This window comes from Rhinatrema bivittatum, chromosome 6 (genome assembly GCF_901001135.1).
Source record: "Rhinatrema bivittatum chromosome 6, aRhiBiv1.1, whole genome shotgun sequence".
NCBI classification, from domain to species: Eukaryota; Metazoa; Chordata; class Amphibia; order Gymnophiona; family Rhinatrematidae; genus Rhinatrema; species Rhinatrema bivittatum.
In genome coordinates, this window is record NC_042620.1 from 86,096,398 (window position 1) to 86,117,734 (window position 21,337).

Below are 21,337 nucleotides of genomic sequence, written 5' to 3' on the forward strand. Positions count from 1 at the left end.
TCGAAAGATTTAAAAATAAATAAATAAATAAAATAAAATGAAAAACCTACTTGTTTTCCCACTGCTTTCAGCTCTCTATACCTAGCTTATAAAATTCAGTCCTCCACTTCTCTGTATGCTTGAACACAGGTTTTTCCTTTCTCTTTACTTTTTATGATGTTCGTTTTTGTTATTTAATTCATTATTTGTTTTTAGGCTTAGTATGGATGTTTTTACCTGTAAACCATTTTGATCTTCTTTTGCTGTAAAAGCGGCATATAACCAATACAGCAGGTGGTTGAGAAAAATAGGTAACCATGATACAGAAGAAACTGAAGACACAATTAAAATAAAGATTAAGTAATTCCAAGTAGCCAAATTATTTATTAGAAAATCAGTCACCCGACATGGAACCCTGTTTTGCTAGGGCTGCATCGGGAGGGACAAGTCACATGTAGTATGATTGACAATGCACCATTGAAGGGAGTCTCCCATTCAAACATAACAGCATATAATATATATATATATATAAGATAATATAGCTTATAGTCAATATTATTTTAAAGAAGAGTTGAAGGATTTCCAAAAAAGCAGGGTATACCACTCAGGTATTCACAGGTAAAAGGGAGTTGTGTCAAAGAATCATACAGGGTGGCAATTTTAGTAAGAACATTATGCCAAAACAAATCTTGCACAGTACTCAAAGAGATCAACCAAAGAAGTCAAGGAATGAATATGCAATGAAAACTCAGAGGTATTAAAAAGGGGCTCCAACAGTTTTGAGTGCAGCCGAAGCTGGTACCAGCGTGAAGCCGAGTTAGTTCCTGCTTCATGTTGGTACCAGCTTCGGCTGCACTCTGTATAGGAAGTGGATCCTTGGGCTGAGGTGGGGTTGACGCAATCCATAGGCGAGGGCCTATGGGTCCCCACCGTCAGCAGGCGGAGTGGGCTGAAGCTGGAGGCCACTGGAGCTTCACCTATACCAGCCCACATTCCCCTCGGGTTGAGCCTTTGGGTGCCGGGGCCAGCAGGACTTAGGCGGGCCTCAAGGTTAAGTACAGGAGGAGATGGTTCAGCCCAGAGACAGCAGCCAGCACGTGGCGTGGTCTTATCCCAGACGGGATGAAGAACAGAAACTCAAGCACCAAGGGACAAGAAGGAACTGAAGGTGCCTGAGCAAAGGAAGGCCGAAGCCTTAATAGTCTGTGTCCAGAGGATAGAGACAGAGGCATCACTGTCAAGCTTGAATGGAAGCTGGCGGCACTTGGAAGGTGTAGCAAGCAACGTGGAACTCTGGACTCAAGAATGTCTGAGGCGAAGTCGTTCGTAGCAATAGTCAAGGCACGGAGAAGGCAGGCGTGGTCAGATGTAGCGATGGTCAAGGCACGGAGAAGGCAGTCGAGGTCAGGCTTAGCAGAGGTCAGAACCAGGTAGTCGATCCAGCAGACGAAGACAAGACGAACACAGGAACCAGGAACTGAAGACACAGGAAAACGATCAGGAGACACGAAGAAGCAACGAGTACTCAGGACCTGAATCAGGAAACAGAGGAGACCTGTTGCAAAGGCAACGCTGAGGAGCGCTGCCTGACCTTTTATATGGTGAGGGAACTGATAACATCCGGGTCCATGGCCAGGTTCCCGCTGCGGGCTCTTCAAAGGTTTCACTGGTGCGTGCGCTCGCACCTAGGGAGGGGCATGGCGCCGCTGGCGGAATCTCTCCGTGAACCCTGCGGAGAGGCCCGACGAATGGAGGTGTCCTGGCTGGAGGTCCCGGGAAGTGGAGCAGGGCCGGAGGTGCTGGTGGAAGTCAGAGGTCGAGGCTGGTGGCCCCCCGCCACCAGTGACGAGGAGCTGGAGCCTGAAGCTTGTGTAGAGAGGTGAGAGGGCCGCACCGCAGGGCTGCTGCGGGTGGTGAGCATAACACACTCCTTGGAACCCCTTTAATAGCATTGGAACCCCTTTAATAGCTCTAAGTTTTCATCACCTGTATTCTCCTTTTATGTAAATAAATTCTTGCTTAAGAACATAATAACATGCCATAATGGGTCAGTCCAAGGGTCCATCAAGCCCAGCATCCTGTTTCCAACAGTGGCCAATCCAGGCTATAAGTACCTAGCAAGTACCCAAAAACTAATTCTATCTCATGCTACTGATGTTAGTAATAGCAGTGGCTATTTTGCAAGTCAACTTGATTAATATCAGCTAATGGACTTCTCCTCTAATAACTTATCCAAACCTTTTTTAAACCCAGCTACACTAACTACACTAACCGCATACCCCGACATCAAATTCCAGAGTTTAATTGTGCGTTGAGTGAAAAAGAACTTTCTCCGATTAGTTTTAAATGTGCTATATGTTAATTTCACAGAGTGCCCCAGTCTTCTATTATGCGAAAGAGTAAATAACCGATTCACATTTACCCATCCTAGACCTCTCATGATTTTAAACACTTCTATCATATACCGCCTCAACCGTCTCTTCTCCAAGCTTGCAATGATACTACTGACTGTGGCTTATCACTACAAGGGCCCCAAATTGGCACATATAAAGGAGGAAATTAATTTCTCTCTTCATGCTGTTGACTGCCTTTTCTGTAACATGCTGTTACTTATAATGTGTTTTTTTTACTGCTAACTATACAATGTCATTTTAAATTTGTTGTTAGTACACTAGAGTTGTGCTCTGATTCACAAGTACCTATGTTTTCTCCTTTTAATGAGAAAATATGTAATGGTTTTGTGATTTAATAGATAGGTATACTAAGAGAGTTATTCAAAGGAAAATGTCTAGGTAAGTTAGACTTAGCCGGCTAACTTACAAGGATATTCAACATCCCGGCTATGCTGCTGAATATCCCTGTATAAGTCGCTAGTTAGCTAGATAAGTCTTATTTGGCTAACTGTAGACTTGCTATTGAGTAAGTCTAACTTATCCTGTTAACTTAACCAGATAAGTTTAAGTAAGTTAGCCGGATAAATGAATCTTCCCTGAAATGCCCATTTCCCACCCACCACTTAACTAGATAAGTACTTATCCGGGTAGGATGTACAAATATTATAATGGCCAAACAAGGTCCCCTACTTAATTCAGCACCCAGCATTCCCCCCCCCCCTCCACCCCCATGTGTTCCTATGAAGCTTAAGAACAATCTAAGCAACTACCAAAACTAACAAAGTTGTTGCCTTAACATCTGGAATCTTAGGTCCCTATAGCCTTGTTGTACACAATTTGGCTAGGTGGTTTCTGGGAAATTGTAGCTTGCTGGTACTAACTTGATGCCCTGTAATATCATTAGGTTGTATTTCCTTTCAGTTATCATTTTGAGGTGTTGAAGTAGATTCTTGGGTACTGCGGTGATGGCCACTCCCACGGAGAGGAGCCCTGTGAGGAACCGCACTACTAGGCTAGACTCTATACATGTAGACACAGAGAATTTGTATTTATTATACAGCTTGATGGTACTGCCTGGGGTGGGCAACAGTGAAGGTAACCCAGTAGAAGTAGTCCAGGGGTCCTCGGCAGAGGAGACCAGTCTCTCACTTGAATAGATGAAAGGCAGCGCAGGATAGCAGAGGCAGGTCCCAGCTGTAGACTCCGAGCACTGAAGCTGAGAGACAGACAGCGAGTTAGTACTCATTGATTAGTAAGCTGTATTGATGAAGATCCTGGCACGCAGAAGCAGATCAAATGCAGGAACCAGTGTAGGGAGAGCAGGCCCTTCAGGAACGAGTACCCGGTTTCCCAGATAGGTACCTGAAAGAGAGCAGAAAGGCCCCCGAGGAGCAGGTACCCAGGTTAGCGATGAATTACCCCGAAGGGCAGAGAGAGAGAGCTCCCAGCAGCAGAGCAGCTTAGACCGGAGGCAATCCAATCCTTTCCAATCCTTGCTATCTCAGTTTGTTAGCAAACGAAGTGCAGGCTAAATACCAGGATGTGATGATGTCACTCGGAGGAGATGCCCCCGAGGCTCCCGCCATGACGTGGATGGTGTGCGTGCGCGCACCCTAGGAAGCCCTCAGGAAATCATGGCGAACACCGTCGCCATTGCCGATCTGGGGACGCTGGAGAGAGCGGCATGACGACGCAGCAGCAGCCATCTTCTCAAGGCTTGAGGAGAGAGAAGGAAGAAAGGTGAGGCACAGAGGTCGAAGCCATCTGAGACAGACGGATGCAACACTTTCTTTGCCCTTTATTTTATTTTTATCACCTCTCCCCTTGCTTATGCTCTTGAAGTAGTGAAGGCATTACTGTAATCTCCTGACCCAGTTCATATTGTTTCTGGTTTAAGACTGATGGAGGAAGAGGAAAGCATTACCATGACAGAATACAGGTCCTAGGCAACTTTTATTCAGGAATCCACAACAGCAAACAAAGCAGCTTGGGTTCAGCTTTCCGAAAGCAGCAAGAAATACAGTTAAAAATCCAGCAACAGTTGGAATAGATAATTATAAACTCTGTCATACTTCTACTTAAGTGTAAAATTTTGATTTAGTATAAATTGCTTTTGTAAGGATCTTCCTTGTGGTATTGTAACTAGGAATATAGGAAAATTTATAATTTATGAGTAGCAATTTTTTTTTGGTTGATGTATAAATGAAACCTATTTTCCTTTCTTTGAAGTTCAATGTTAAGTTGGATATGTAATACTGAAATCTGAAAATAAATAATAAAAAAAAAATATATTCAAGACCACAGAAAATGAACATCCAAAACAAAACAATTTGACCAGTCCTATGAACAGAAATATAGAGAGCTTTTAACCTCACAGTCCTCTCCTTTCTTTTAGCCTTTGTTTCAGAACAGGGTTTTTCAAAATTGGCAAATGAAAATCTGGCACAAAGCTATATTTTATTTACCTGACCATATGTTAACAGCTGGAAATCTTGGCATTGAATAGACATATGTGGTCTGATTATATGCTAATGTAACAGGTTTTGCTTTTCTGTTAGCATTACATTTTAAAGAATCCCTGCAGATCTACTGCTTCAATTATCCTTTACCTTACTGGCATAAAGTCAAACAAGCCGGCACAGCAGGCGTATCTCTAATCTGATATCCAGCAAGGGGGTAGCTTTCCATTACAAAGATTTTTTTTTTTTTTTTTTTATTAAAAATCTTGATGTCTCAACCACATACCATCATAAAGATAATACATTTTCATAATAAAAACGAAAGCCATTTTCATGTGGAAAGGATAGGAATTTAGTGATCAAATGTAATCACATTCCACAATTTAATATGAAACATTATACTTAACTGTAATGGTCACATTTAATAAACATCTTGAATTTTTTAAAAAGTTCTTTCCATGGTATTATATTTTTATAACTTTCTGTACACCACTTTGATTGATCTAGGTCAGAAAGTGGTATATAAGAATTTATAGAAATAAAATCAAATCAGAACCTGCACTGAATGTTTAGAACAATCATATTCAGTAGAATCTGAACATGGAAGATAAATATCTTTATATAGTCTAAATATTATGTTGGAGAAATTGTTACGTAGAAATCTCCAAATGCTGATTTCAAAACTGAAGAAATTCAAATGATGAATAAAAATTATCACACGCTAAATATTAACAAAGAGAACACATGGATATGACAAAACATTCATTAATGAAGCTTTATTTATTTAGATACTTGTATACTGTCTTTCCATCATTCAAAAGGTTGCAGTAAATAAAACAAGCAATATATAAAATAGCATAGACTAAAATCAGGTCCTAAAAATAACAGTAATTACTAACCTAGTACACATTAAATGTGTCAAAGACTGTTTGCTATTACAGCAAATCAAAGAAAATGACGGCCTCATTATCAAATCATGAAATCTTTAAAAAGTACATTTCTCATACTTTATTAGAAACCCTAAATGTCTTCAGCCAGCTTCCATTAAATCCAGTTTTAATTCATAGAAATGTCAGGAGAAAATACCATTTACTGGCTGTGAAAATAAACCAAGAGGTCAGAATTCAAAGGGATTTATCTTAGTAACTTTTGAGTTATCTGGCAAACCCTATCTAGGTAACATTTTGTCAGATAAATTGGGTGTGTTCTGGGACAAAGTTATCCAGGTAAGTTATTGGGATAACTCAGATATTCAAAATTATCCTGGTAAGCTAACCGGGTAAGTCTGGTTGTGCCGCAGGGCTGCCCTAAAATTATCCAGATAGCTTTGGGTTTAGCTGAGTATATTCAGTGGTGTATGCACACTGCAGAATATCTAGTTTAAGTTAGCCAAGTAACTTACCCAGGCAGCTCATGGCTGAATATGGAGCTCCAAGTATTTGTATGATGTGCCTGAATATTTTAAATGGAGAAGTGGAACCAAAGTGGAAGCAGGCTGCTGGCACTAACCTTTAAAAAGGAGACAGCACAGCTTTTAAACTAAATGATGGGGGAGAGCCAACAATTGCTCAGAGGCGCATGGTTTGGAATGATGTATCTTTGAAGGATACTAACAGAACAGAAAATTAGGGCATGCAGGGAGGTTCCAATAAATGCTAAAGTGGACCAGGTGCCTTTAAGTTAAGAGCAGACAGATTACAAATTACTCCTGTCCACTGCAGCTTCTAAATGCAACAAAAAGCATACTTTAAAATGTCTGTATATAAATGCTAGAAGTCTGAAAATAAGATGGAGTTAGCATATAGCATTGATTGAAGAAGTAGATGTACTGTAATTGGTGTCACAGAGACCTGGTTGAAGGAGGATAACCAATGGGACACTGTGATACCAGGGTACAAATTATATTGAAATGCAGTGGAGTACCCCAGGGATCAGTTCTGGGACCTCTACTTTTTAACATAATCATAAATGACCTGGAAATAGGAACAATGAATGAGGTGATCAAATTTGCTGATGATACAAAATTATTCAAAGTTGATAAATCACAAGAGGATTGAGGCATTGCAAAAGGACCTTGCAAAACCAGGAGACTGGGCATGCAAATGGAAAATGAAATTTAATGTGGACAAGTGCAAAGTGATGTACATAGGGAAGAGTAACCTATATTATAGCTACTCAATGCAAGGTTCCACATTAGGAGTCACCACTCAGGAAAAGGATCTAGGTGTCATTGTTTTTTAAACTATTTTTCTCATTTTATTAAAATTTCTCTTTTGAAAGTTTAGTGCTAGAGCCATGGATTTACTTATTCTCCCCCTTCCAGTCATTAAGTCAAATTTGTTCATATTATGATCACTATTGCCAGGCAGCCCCACCACCATTGCCTCTCTCACCAAATCCTGTTCTCCACTAAGAATTAGATCTAAAATTGGCCCCTCTCTTGTTGGTTCCTGAACAATTGCTTCATAAAACTGTCATTTATTCCATCCAGGAACTTTCTCTCTCTATCATGTCCTGATGTTACACTTACTAAGTCAATATTGGTGGTAATTGAAATATCCTTTTCTTACTGCACTACCAATTCGGTTTGCTTCCCTAATTTCTCTTAGCATTTTGTGTCCGTCTCATTATTTTGGCCAGGTGGATGATAGTATACTCCTATTGCTATACTCTTCCCTAATACACAAAGGATTTCTACCCATAAAGATTCGATTGTGCATTTAGTCTCTTGCAGGATTTTATCCTGTTGGACTCTATGCCACCCCGGACATAAAGCGCCATCCCGCCACCAAGTTTCTCTTCTCTATTATTGTGATATAATTTGTACTCGGGTATAGCACTATCCCATTGGTTATCCTCCTTCCATCATTCACTGCTATACACTCTAACTCTCCCATCTTACTTCTTATACTTCTAGCACTAGCCTACAAACATTTCAAAGTGTATTATTTGTTTGTATTAACATTCTGCTTTTCAATTGACAGGGATAAATTGGAATCTTATAGACACACGGACTACTTTTATTACTGGAACCTCTCTGAGATGCCCTAACTCTAATGCTTCATTAGTATCCTTCGAAGATACCTCCCTCCAAAACCATGAGCGACTGTCAGCTTTCCCCTTTGGTCTAGTTTAAAAGCTTCTCTCTCTCATTCTTAAAGGTTAGGGCCAGCACCCTGATTAAGGTGGAGCCCATCCCTTCAGAAAAGGCTCCCCCTTCCCCAAAAGGTTCCACCAAGGGGTGAGAAAGAAATGGAGTGGGTATGTTCGGATGCAATGAGGCAAACAGGTCCATAATGATGGACGTAATTTGTTGTGTAGCCCGTGATGATTGAGAGCTTGGAGTTAGAGGAGGTTATGCCTTATCTGCGGGAAGCCGTGTAGCAATGTAGGAGCTCAGATTCCTATGAACAACCCGCACCCGGTGAATGTGAGAAAAACTGAAAACTTCTGATTAACAATGCCAGCATTGAAATGCACCATATTGAATGCACTAATATCTGATACGCACTGGAATGCACTACGTACTGACACGCAGTGGAACGCACTGCCATTTTATAATTACATTTTTGTACTGTAATAAGTAACGCTGCTATAAAATGTCTAATATTATGTCTGTCAAATGACATATGCAATGGTCTGATTGTAAGTTACGCCTACTTAGAAAGAATGTATAAAATTCCGCTCCTTTAGGGGAGTGGCATGTAGTTGTTCTAAGCCTTTGTCTTAGCTGCATCTTGCTGGCAATAAAAAGTTTTTCTTTTCGGATCAGTTGTCTGGACCTCTTTACTGCCTCCTATCTAATGGTTACAGTCCCTTGGTTAGATTAGCTACTAGAAAAATATCTGAGGTTGGGGGAGGATGAATTGGAGAAAATACAGGTTCTTCCCAACCAGGATTTGTCACATGGAACTCTTCCTGAATAGATTGGTTTCGTCTTCTGAAGGCCTCCTCTAAAAGATCTGAGTATACTCTCATTGTACTCAGAGACGAGCCTGAGGAAGTCAGTGAGAGTGGTCTTTGAGGGGATATCCATGGTTAGTCTGAGTAAGACTGTAGAATAGGTTCTACCTCTACCAGATATTCTCTGCGAGGTGGTCTTGTTTCTTCTAGTTACTTTTTCTTTAAAGAATCTGGAGATGTGGGGTCCCCTGATGGGCATGGATGCTTTTTAGGAGCCCAGTGAGTGAGACAAGTAGAGTCGTTCCGCATAGATTGCTTCAGTATGGCACGCGTGGGCCTCGCCTCACTCGACGCAGAGGATGGTGCCATGCAGTGATTGCTTCAGGTGCATGGTCTGCGCCGTCTGAGATGATGACTTCAACACACGTACATTGTGAGATAATGATGTTGTCTGAAGCAGACACTGCATCACATTGAGGAGCGTCGTGTCGAGTCGTGCAAGGGCTTCGACGTTTATTTGAGGTGCGATGACTTGGAGCATGGCATTGACAGCATAGTTGTCATTCCAAGCATCCCTAACTCCGAAGAACTACCCGAGGAGACCGGGTTAATGCTTCAGCATGTTGTGGGACTCTTGGAAATTACAGGGGCCTTTGACAGCTCCACTGATGCAGCTCACCATTGCTTTGGGTGGTGCTGCAATTTTGGGCCTGGTGACGAACGTGTAGAGCACCGTGACAGGGCATAACTCCCAGATGGAGAAGAGTCATAGTCCCGTTCCCAGTGTCGGGCAATCTTTTTGGCTCTCTGGCATCTAGCTTTAGGGGACATGCGGTCACAGTCTCTGCAGTTTGCAGGTCATGCTCCGGGCCTCGACTGATGTAACAATAATTATGTCCACTTGTTGCCAACATTATTTTGCCACACTGGCAATACTTAAAGCCCAGTTGCTTCTTAGACATTTTCTAGTACTGAAAAGTGCTGTTTGGGTCACTGACGTGAAAAAAAAAGGAGAGAAAATATATCTGAGGAGATGAGAACATAAGAACATGCCATACTGGGTCAGACCAAGGGTCCATCAAACCCAGCATCCTGTTTCCAATAGTGGCCAATCCAGGCCATAAGAACCTGGCAAGTACCCAAAAACTAAGTCTATTCCCTGTTACCTTTGCTAGTAATAGCAGTGGCTATTTTCTAAGTCAACTTAATTAATAGCAGGTAATGGACTTCTCCTCCAAGAACTTATCCAATCCTTTTTTAAACACAGCTATACTAACTGCACTAACCACATCCTTTGTCGTTGTGATGGCATGGAAAAAAAAAAAAGAAGTGAGGAGGCTTAGGTTGAGCGAGCGGGAACTGCCGTGCATGAGCAGAGCAGCAAAGCTCTGCCACTTAGAGAGAGCTCCGCATTGTGCGCTGTTGGAGGACGTCACCCAAGACAGCATGGCTAATTCAGCCTATAGATGGAAAAAGGTATATGCTTGTTCTGTGTTCCCTGAGTAGCATCTACTATGTTGCTTATCTACACTGTATGTCTTCTTACATTTTCTTATGTTCTTATAAACTCTGGAATTTGTTGCCAGAGAATGTGGTTAGTGCAGTTAGTATAGCTGTGTTTAAAAAAGGATTGGATAAGTTCTTGGAGGAGAAGTCCATTACCTGCTATTAAGTTCACTTAGAGAATAGCCACTGCCATTAGCAATGGTAACATGGAATAGACTTAGTTTTTGGGTAATTGCCAGGTTATTATGGCCTGGATTGGCCACTGTTAGAAACAGGATGCTGGGCTTGATGGACCCTTGGTCTGACCCAGTATGGCATTTTCTTATGTTCTTCATCCTGCCTTTGCACTCTTTGTATATGCTTCTTAGGGTAACTGTTAACCCCCTTTATAATAAGTTTCTTCCCATTTCTATTTTTCCAGACTAACAAGAGCACACAGCAGTCTCTCCAAATGGCCAGTGTCCTGCAAAGCAAGTATGCCACAAGTAGTCTTTGCTCTGGAGGTGAAGAGATGCTCTTGTTGGATTTGGATTGTATGTGGTGCCTGCCTTCATGGTCTGCACCTACTACTTTCTGTATTTTCTGTGAGGTATCCTGAGCGACTGTCATTGTTTCTGTTTCAGTCTTGCTTGGGCATGTACCTGCTCCATTTCTGGGAGATGAGAGGAGAATCCCCCTTGAGGCAGAGGGAGAACTGCTACTAATATACCAATGGGAAGCCGCCATCATTTGAGATGAATACCTTATTAAGAACTTCTTGGTTCTTTTGTCTTGACATTCTTTGAATTGCTGGCTTGAGAAGTATATCTATAAGAGGTTGCATCTAGCGGTGACATCAGATAAATGTGAATTTCAATTTTTAAAAGATATATAAAATGAAGCACGTCTAACATCACTATTGGGCCAGCTATCATAAGAAATTTGAATAAATGTTCTCTGGTACAAAATACTACAAATGAACAAAATCTGTTGGCAATTTTGGATGAATTCCTAATGTTTTGGGAATGTGTAACAAAAATGCATTATGAAGATGCTGTGAAGATATGAGAATTGTATCAGTAATAGAAATACATTCAAGTGTTTATGTCCCCTGATGAAGTCATTCGGCGAAACAGGAGCCAGTTGTTGGAAATATAGGAATGTTGTGATAGGGTATATGTGAATGTGTGCTAGAAGCACCGAGGATCAGGAGAGCGTTGCAGTAGTCTGTTTTAGAGAATAGCATTGACTGGAGGGCAGTTCTAAAGTCCTGGAAATGAAGAAGGGGTTTGAGCCTTTTCATAACTTGAAGTTTATAGAAGCAATCCTTAGTGGTGTTGTTGATGGATTTCCTTAGATTCAGATAGATAGTTATCGATAATAATTCCTAGGTCTCTTACATGTGTGATCTGGGCGTTGGGGGGTGTCTGTTCGGATAGGACCGTGTGGTCGGGGGAGATAAGAAGTTCTGTCTTGACCGAATTGAGAACCAGGTTCAGGTTGGTGAGGAGACAGTTAATTGAATCGAGGCAGTTTTCCCAGTAGGTCAGTGTTTTTGGAAGGGATTCTGTTAAGGGATCAGGATCTGTACGTCATCTGCGAAGAGGTAGTGTATTAATTTTAGGTTTGTGAGCAGCTGACAGAGTGGTAGGAGGTAGATGGTGAAGAGGGTAGGAGACAGGGAGGAGCCTTGGGGTACACCTAGAGCTGATTTGAAGTCTGGGGATTCTTTGTTATTGATTCTGACTTTGAAGTTTCTGTTGTTGAGGAAGGAGCTGAACCATCTGTGGGCGTATCCTGATTTATGTTATGACAGTAGATATTCAAGAAAACCCACTATTTAGTGCCTATTTGCCTCCTGGAGGCCAAAATGGACAGATGTGAACTTATATAAGACTGTGGCTTTAGTTTTCGCTCATTTCAGTGTTTCTTTCTCTTAAATCATTATCAATGCCAGTTCTTAACATGCCAAATTATAGATAAAAAGGCCTAATTTTTTAAGTTATTATTGTAGTTACTGAAACCTAGCAAAATTATGTTTATGCAACAAATCTTACTGATCTCATAACCATATATTCATTTTTACCCCGCTCATTAACAATTCTTTGTTAAAAATAAAATATGAAGAGATGATTGGAGTAATATATTGTATAAACATTTAAATAAACAGAATGAATTTTCATACCAGAAGTGTGTGTTCTACACACCTTCAACATACTTTCTATGATTTTGCCAATTTGCAATACATATTTACACAGTTTTAGAGGTGTAATATATGCACAGTACAGCTGAGCCTACATTCTGGCTCACTCAAACATCTGCATTCAGCCTTCTTGTAATAGTGATTTTCCATTGCATAAATATGGGGGACATAATTTTCTCAAACAAGAGTGAAAAATCAGTCTATGGTAATTAAATGCATTTTAAATAAAATGAGGTTTCTATAAATGAATTATATTATATTGACATATGTCAATTTAGGTGTATTAGCACAGTTGATTAGTACTATTATGTAGTGCTATTTTAAAGAAGAGCTCAAACAGAAAAGATCTGACATTAACTCGCACATCTCCATATTAAAAAAACACAAAACTTGTTTCAGTTCACTAATGATCCAGCAAACCAGAACTTGCCAGCTCGGCTCCCATTTGGGGAGACACTGTTTTCACAAAATAATTTTACAAGGAGTTCCCTGGCATTCCCTACAGCATATCACTGAAAAGAAGGTAAAGCTATTTTTGGTACATCTAGTGTACAATGAGCAATGCCAAAAATATCATATAAGCCTAATTATATTTAAATTAAGGAGTCATCTAGGAGAGTTTTCTGTCTTCATTAATTTATTGATGTTAAACTTGATTAGAGCAACACGGGTAAAGCAGGAGATAAATATAAAAATAAATAAATACATTTGGATGGAAACATGATTTTTCTATTCTTCCCTTAGAAACAGTGACATATCTCTACTTACTACCCCCATTTAACACCAAGTTCAATTAAAAATGTGGTTAACCTATATCATGTTCCTTTCACTTCACTATGCTGCTTACTATTCTACCAATTCTATTCTAGTCAAGGTTGAACAAGTTAAAATTAATCTACAACAAAGCTATTTAAGCATCAAACAAAAAATCCAAACCACCTTACTTTTTTTTTTTTTGGGGGGGGGGTGGGGGGAGGTTTCAGAAACCAAAAAACAGTCTACAAAACTCAAATGGTTTCGTTTATTGTAACCAAAGCTCCACACCGCCGGGGTAAGAAGGCAAGAGTAGTTTATAGAAATGACACAATACTGCAGTACATCTCACACTTTCAACACATCATTGCCTCCCTCTGCGGATTTCTGCTGATCATTTTACACCCACCTCTTTATGTGGCACATGAAGATTGCCCAGGATTTCCCACTGTATAGAACAAACGCAGCGCCATACCCGAATGGTGCAGGTCAGAAGCTTCCGCTCGCCCTCCTCTAGGTTAACAGCATCGATATCCATGGTTACTTCAATTCCCGCTTTTATTGGCTGGTTCAATAAATGGGACTTTCCAATGATACCATTGGGTTGCCAATGTTTCTCCAATCTGGCGGCGACGCAGGTAACGGCAGCGTCATGACGTCACCAGGACTTCTGCACTAGTGCTTGCCTGGTGCGAAAGGAGAGGGGCTCGGTCGCTGCTGCAACATGGAGATAGGATAGGTTCGCGTCGGTGGGGTTTTACGCCCAAATTAATACGGTTTTTACCATCTACCAAGTGCATCAACCTCCATGAGAGGCCCCCTGTTAATCGCTGGAGTGACTTAACCTGTGAAGTAAGTCTGAAGGTTCTTTTTGCGAGTGAAATGTGCCGTAAAGATGTATTTGCATTTATATTCTCCCTTCCCCCCCCCCCCCCTCCTCCCGCTGGCTTTCATCTGCTACTAAAAGGAGATCGCAGTTTGCCCGTCGGGTTCCGCAGGGGGAGATTCCTGCTCTCCGCTCTGCTGTCTCTGAACTCCTGCTCACTCTTTCGGTAGCCCCCGATGCGCTTGTCTGTGGCCGCATTCCGGAGCGGGAGAGCGCGGAGGACATGTTAAAGGTTGCTCAACCTCCCTGCGGCTGTGAGGATTGGTGTTACGGAGTTCCAGGTTGGCAACGGAAGGCGGGCTGGCTAGGTTCCTCGCCGCTTCCACTCGGGATTCCTGTGCTTGTCATGCTGAGATCAGGGGAGAAGTTGAGTCGCCACCGTTGTGGTCCCGGAGCTCCCTGCTGGCTGCTGAAAGCTGGGAGTTTTGTATTTTGTTTGCGGCTGCCGTGCAAGACGAGTGCGAGGCAACCTGGTATGGCGAGAGAGGCGCTGCCTCCAGAGAGGACTAGGCAGGTGTGCGTACTCCGTCTGTTTACCGGATGAATACGTTCTGCGGGCAGTGGATGCGTGTGTGGATTCTGTGGTTGTATATTGTGTATCTATATATACCCACCAAATCAATGCATGAGATATATATAGTGTACAGGTGTGAATATGCTGTACTGTGCAGGAACAGTATATGTATGAATGGTGTATATGCCATGGATAGACGCGGTATATGCGTATGGTATTCTGTGTCTTGCAGGTGCGAATAGTGTGCCTACATTCTATAGGTGTGAGTATAATCTCTGTGTGTGGTTTTCTGGCAGAGATTGTACAGGAATGCGAGGAATGCATAGAGGGATTGTAGCCGCTGTTGGATCTCTGTTGCTGCTTTGCAAAACGATCATTAGATCCCAAGTAGAGCAAGGCTGCCTCTTCTGCAGCAAGCGCGATTATTCCCAAACTCTGCATTTAGCCGCATTTCACGACATTTCAGCCCATTTTCGGCTCTGGGTTTTAGGCTGCTTTTTTTGGGTGGATTGTTCGAGTTAAGTACTAACTTTTTGGATTATAGCTGTTTTATTTGCTGAATGATGGATGTGTAGTGTGCATTTTGTGGCAATAACAGATGAGCATGTTAAACAGAGGTTAGAATTGTTCCCGATCAGCAGCTAGTATCGCAATACATGCTTACATGGATTTAGAATGCTAAAAAGTTGTATCTTTTGTTTTAGACGAATGTCTTTTATGCCTGTTTGGTTTGTGTTTTTTTGGTTCCGAGCCCGCAAAATGCGCGATGAAAAGAAACAAACAGTGAAGCAGTGTTTGGATAGAGATGGGGGCAGATAGAACTGTCTGGTACTGTTAAATTGCTGGGCGTGTCAATTAGTATCTGAAACAACACAAACCCAGCAGGCGAGAGCAGTCTTCCCCCCGCCCTTCTCCCCCCATGTCTTCCTGAGATTTTAAACTGTTTTTTGTATCAGTACAAGTTTTAGTTTTATTGAAGCTGCCTCTGCCGCCTTATCCTAGTGGGGTTAGGGAACAAATCAGAAGATTTTTGAAAAATGGAAATTCATATTGAGATGAAAAGACTGAAATGATGTGATTAAACACATCCTAGGGGTTTTTGTCTGGCACAGCATGGAGAAAAAATTCTCGGTTGCTTAAGGCTCTAATGAGTTTGTGTTATATTTTCTACCTTGAATTGAAGGCAGAAGCCTATCTTACTAAGAGTTTTCTTTTGTTCCTTGGACACAGGAAAGCCTGTTAAATCAAGGCCATAATTTTTATAGTGCTTTCAGGAAGTCATGAATCCCCCTTTTTTTTTTTTTTTTTTTTTTTTTTTTTTCCTTCATAGTTTTGCATAAAATGACCTCTACTCATTTTTTTTGTTTTGTTTTGTTTTTTATCATCATTTGGTTTGGAGTGCTAGTCATAGCAGACTAAACATTTGAAATGCATGCTTCTGTTTTCTGCTGTGTAGATGGAGGGTCCCTCATCCTTTCCTTCTTAAACTGTGCTGTCTCTTTTTTTTTTTTTTCTTTTAGTCCACACATTCCAGGAGTCCTCAATCATTATAATGAAAAAGTCCCACAACTATAATTTTGGACCACCATTCTGTAATTTTGAATCACAGATTTACTTATAGACAAAGTTAAATGGATGCCTGTTGCATCACCCACAATTTTCTGATCAGGTTCTGATTAGTTTCCTGAGGATTAATCGGTTGTATAGGGCTTCACTTTTAAAACATTTTCTTACAAATTGCTTTATATTAGCTTGAAAATACAATTTGTCTTGTTAATGTCTTAGAGTGAGGAGTCATACATTTCATGTTTCTCCTGGAAGATATCACTAAAGCATCATTAAATCAATTGTCCTGTTTAAAAAAAATATATTGCTGAAACTTTTGTCAGATGGTGATATTATCATTTGGTGTAATGGTGAACTGCTTTCTCTCTCTCTTTTTTATGGATACATAGTTTTTATTCAGAATGGATGATTAACATAGCAAATGATGACAGACATAGTCAGTACCTGAATGTAATACGCTTTGAAGTGTCTGACAAGCAGGATGTACAGTAAATAAGAAACATTGGTCCATCCAGTCTGCAATTTCCCTCTTGTCTTCTGCTACCACTTGTGTAGATTTGGGGGTGGGGGGGGATATAAAATCTCATACTTCAAAAACCAACACAAGCTCTTCTCACTAAATTAGGGTATCTCAGCTTTGGTCCTTGAGGGCTGAAGGCAGGACTGGTTTATAGGGAAATTCATCCAATTCTTGAACCAATTGCAACCGAGTATTCTTTTGGTCATCCTGAAAACCAAGCCTGCTTTTGCTCTTGTTGGCACACTCCTACACTAAATGTTGGAATACTGTACACTAAGGTAGGCAGGTGCTGCTAAGAATGGATGGGTGATGATGATTTGCTATTGTTCAAAGAAATAATTCAGTTCTCTAAAACTGTAGTGGCAGACACATACACAAGCAGTCTAGAGCTATTGAAGCTTATCCTGGAGTTCTGGAGAAATTGTTTTTTTCTATAGCCTTATGAAGGGCAGAGCCTTCTGGATTGTGGCGTGGTTTCATGTGAACTGCAGCTGAGCATGGGTTAGTCAGTCCTATAAAACTGTAAAAACCTTCCTAAGTTAGAATTGCATCTTAAAATATTCAATTGTTTGTTTTAATATAAATTGATGCCTATAATCTTTGAAGTTAACAAGAACATGTTACCATGGAAGCAAAGTATTACCCAGGTACAGAGGAATTGGTGCATTTTGTAATTTTTGTCCTGATTTTAAAAGAGGGAGGTATGGATAAGACCCATATTGGAAGATAAATGTTAGACCCAAGGGAAGGAAGTGTTTTTGTTTTAAGTTTGTGGCCTATATAGTTTTTAGCTGCGCACAATACTGGGGCTTTAGTTCCCTATGTGTGAGGACATTCAGGGAGAATATAAGATTTTACATATTTCCACTGCCGAAAAATGAGGTCTGAATATTAATTACTTCCTTTACTTTTATGTGGGCAAATGCTGTGATAGGCTGTTTCTTCTATATAAGAAATGTTATTACTCCCTAAATAAAATACACTAACTTTGTATTTGTGGGTTTGTTTGTTTTGTTTTCACAAAATGGCAAACACAACATAAATAGGCAAATATAACAAGAACTATGGAAATATATTTGTAAACTGGGATTTACAAAAATAAAAGTGCGTATGGCAGTTGTCTCAAACTGCGTTCTCCTCCAAGCACTTCATCAATATCTGTTGGCCATATTTATGTTGTATGTTCCTCTGCAAGAGGGCATTTATTGGGTGTTTACTTAATTACTGGCCTCCCTCGCCTAATTCTCAAACTTTGTTCATCTTCATCCTTGAGTCTTTTTTTTTTTTTTTTAATTCCTCATTTCATTGGTCTTCTGGGTTTCTTACTATAAAGTTGTAGATACTGAGGTTAGCAAAACATAAGTAGTACTATTCTGGCACAGACAAATGGTCCATCACTCTCAGCATCCTCTCCGACTATGGCCATTCTGGGTCACATGGAATAATCCAACAGATCCTAATAGTCTGTTCACTATCCTTACTCCCAGAAATATGAACTGGAAATGCCCAATTCTATCTAGATGATGATGATTTTGTTTATGGACCTGTCCTCCAGAAACCTTGTTTTTAAAACTCCACTACACTTGACACTATTCTCTGCCAACAAATTCCTTAACTGTAACTTGGCTGAAAAATTGCTTTTACATTTCTTTTAATCTGCTACTAGTTAGTTTTCATGGAATGTCCTCTAGTCCTAGTATTGTTTAATTGAAAACTGGTATTTACTCTAATATATACAAAAATGTTTATACTGCATATCAAATCATTACCTGTGCAGTGTTACACCAGGGGGACCCTTGAGCCAAAGCGAGGTTGGTGCCACCTGCAGGTTCTTGCCGTCGGTGGGCAGAACTTGGTTGATGTGGAGGCCTAACTGGGACTTCATCACTAGCAGCCCACGTTTTCCCACAGGTTGAGCCCTTGGGTGCCAGAGCCGGCTGGACTAAGGTGCAGGCCTCTGGATGGCGAGGTATCCATGAAGAAAGGGGCGGGCAAGAAGGACAAGTCCGTATGGGCTAGGGTCGGGGCAGGCATCAGAAGCAGAAATGAACACAAACCATGGTTGGGTTAGGCAGCAGAGCAGGCGAGGTCAAGACTATGTCCAAGGTCAGCTGGGAGACATTCTAAAAAGATGGAGTCAAGGCAAGCCGAGGTCCAATCTGAAGAGTCAATCCAGAAGGAAGGATCTGAAGAGGCAAAGGAGCAGGGACTGCATGAGAGGGGGAGCACAAGGACAAGATTGGATGCAGGACCCACTGGAGAAGGAACACAAGCAACTTGCTACTTGCAGGAGTCAACCTGTTGCTGAGGCACTTGAGGCTGTTCCAGGCTGTGCTTATATAGTGAGGCACAGGAGACGTCATCTGGGGGTGCTGCGGTGATTTTCCTGCCACGGACCCTATAAATTCTGAAGGCATGCGTGCCTAGGGGCACTCGCTCAGTGGAGCGGCCTTCCCCGCACAGCTTGGTCTGTGTGGTGGCCTGTCGTGTTGTTGCTGCAGGAGGCGTCACAGCATCAGGGGGACCCCTCCATTCCTGGTTGGAGGTAAGAAGGGCCAACTGTGGAGGGAGCCCGTGGCTGGCCAAATACAACGTGCAGGTAATTATGACCGTCTCTCCTCCAAACATTACAAACATAATTCCTATACAATATATCAATTCCCCCCCCCCCCAAAAAAAAAACAAACAAACCTCTATACACACTAATGTAGATATTGCACCATGTACAACTGATGAGCTGCAAGCACTAAATATGGCTTCCTGGAACACCTTCCCAAAATGCGTCTAACACCTGTGGGTATTTCCTAGGATACGTGCTAGAATGATTACAGGTGTACTTAGCATGCCTCATGGAATGGTGTGGTAGCTGGACAACTGCAAAGCTGGAAAAGCTTGGAATCTATTTGAGATCAAGATTCTGAGCTTCTGAAGGACATGATGTTGGAGCCTGTTAGATCCTCATCTGTCTTTATTTATTTATTTATTTATTTATAGGTTTTTTATATATCGCCACTCATCAGAGATATCGTGTCTGTGTACAGAGAACAGGAACATACGCCAGAGCGTTATGCATATAACATAAGGTTAATATATGAATTCTTAAACATGAAACAAGTAAAACATAATTGAAGCAAAAAATCAATTAAACGCAACTTTTATAACTGTGCTGAGCTAAACATAGCTTAATGAATAATATAGGGAGCCTAAGAACAGAAGGAAAATAGTTCGGGATGGATAAATGAAGGAATGGATTTATAAGTTAGAGATGGCAAATAGGGGGAGTGATGGCAAGCACAAGTAGGAGCAGTTAAATAGAGGGTATAGAAAGTATTAAGTAGTTATAAGGAGCAAAACAGAATTGGTGCATAACGGAGATGTATTGGGTGGATAGAGGAAGGGCATATATAGGGAGTAGATACACATATATATGTATCATGTATAAGCATGAGTGAATAACCATGTCTTGAGTTTTTGCTTGAATATCTTGGGAGAAAACTCGAGGCGTAGTTCCGTGGGCATAGTGTTCCATAAGAAGGGGCCAGCAAAGGAAGTGCTCGTGCTTTGCTGGATGCATGGTTATACAGTTTGGGCGAGGGGGTCTGTAAGGTGGCAAGGTATGGATTTCTGGTGGGTTTATTAGATGTTTGAAATTGTAGTAAGTTGTTAAACCATTTCAATTCGGGATTGTGGAGGGCTTTATGGATGAGTGATAGTGTCTTGTATTGTATGCGAGATTGAATAGGGAGCCAGTGTAGCCCTTTTAAAACTGGGGTAATGTGTTCCTTTGAGTTTGTGTTAGTAAGGATATTTTGCAGTATTTGTAGGGGGCGGATGGCATTTTTGGGTAGGCCTAAGAGAAGTGAATTACAATAGTCAGTTTTGGAAAATATCATAGCTTGTAGAACTGTACGGAAGTCAGAAAAGTGAAGCAAGGGTTTCAATTTTTTGAGTGTATGTATTTTGAAAAAACACTCTTTAAGAATTGCATTAATAAATTTATTGAGGGTCATTTGGTCGTCAAGAATGACTCCTAGGTCTCGGACTTGGTGGGAGAATTGTATGTGAGGAGGTGTTGTAGGGGTGTAGGAGCAGATATAATCATAAGTTCCGTTTTTGTAGAGTTAAGGGCAAGTTGTAAGGATGTTAAGAGGTTGTTGATTGAAGCGAGAGTGGTATCCCAAATTTCAAGGGCTCTCCTTTAGGGAGCAATGCACCAGCATGGATGCTAGAGTTTGAAGGAACTGTAACAGCCTGAAAAAAAATTTCAATTTTTGGGGCTGTTTCTTTCAAACAGCAATGGACAGCATCTTTAATAGCATATCTATAAAGTATGAATTACTGAGTTCCTCTGAAGGAGAGAGATACTGAGGCAAGTCTGGAAGAGGATATGAAGGAACCCCAGTACAATCCTCTCCTGATCAATGAAGTACACTGAACCATAAACTAGACGATAATAAAGGGAAACCAGGGGGGAAATCTCAGAGAGGAAATTTTATGAAGAGCTGCCCCACTTCTCCTGAATCATGAAGGGACTCCCCCTGGACATGGTGAATTTACCATTTTGGGAAGGAGACTTACCTAACTTCCTATCATAGGAAGCCCATGAGAGGCATGTACCTCTGGGGAACTCTGAGCAGCCCTGTTATGTGGGGAAAACTGCCTCTTGTATAAAAGAG

The 21,337-nt window shown here is 41.2% G+C and overlaps 2 protein-coding genes across 6 annotated transcripts in view; one reads left to right on the forward strand and one right to left on the reverse strand.

Moving 5' to 3' along the window:
- The window catches only part of CCDC148 (coiled-coil domain containing 148), a 460,662-nt gene extending 446,813 nt beyond the window's left edge, over nucleotides 1–13,849 (reverse strand). Inside the window, exon 1 of the mRNA XM_029605544.1 lies at nucleotides 13,585–13,849. The gene's annotated coding sequence lies outside the window, so the exon portion shown is untranslated. The remainder of the gene's footprint in view (nucleotides 1–13,584) is intronic.
- A 25-nt stretch (nucleotides 13,850–13,874) lies between these two features.
- PKP4 (plakophilin 4) overlaps nucleotides 13,875–21,337 on the forward strand; it is a 578,155-nt gene continuing 570,692 nt past the window's right edge. For 2 of the 5 annotated variants that reach the window (XM_029605538.1, XM_029605537.1), the window contains exon 1: nucleotides 13,876–14,027. The gene's annotated coding sequence lies outside the window, so the exon portion shown is untranslated. Of the gene's footprint in view, nucleotides 14,028–21,337 lie in introns of all 5 variants that reach the window. The other 3 variants (XM_029605536.1, XM_029605539.1, XM_029605541.1) reach the window with 2 other exon arrangements.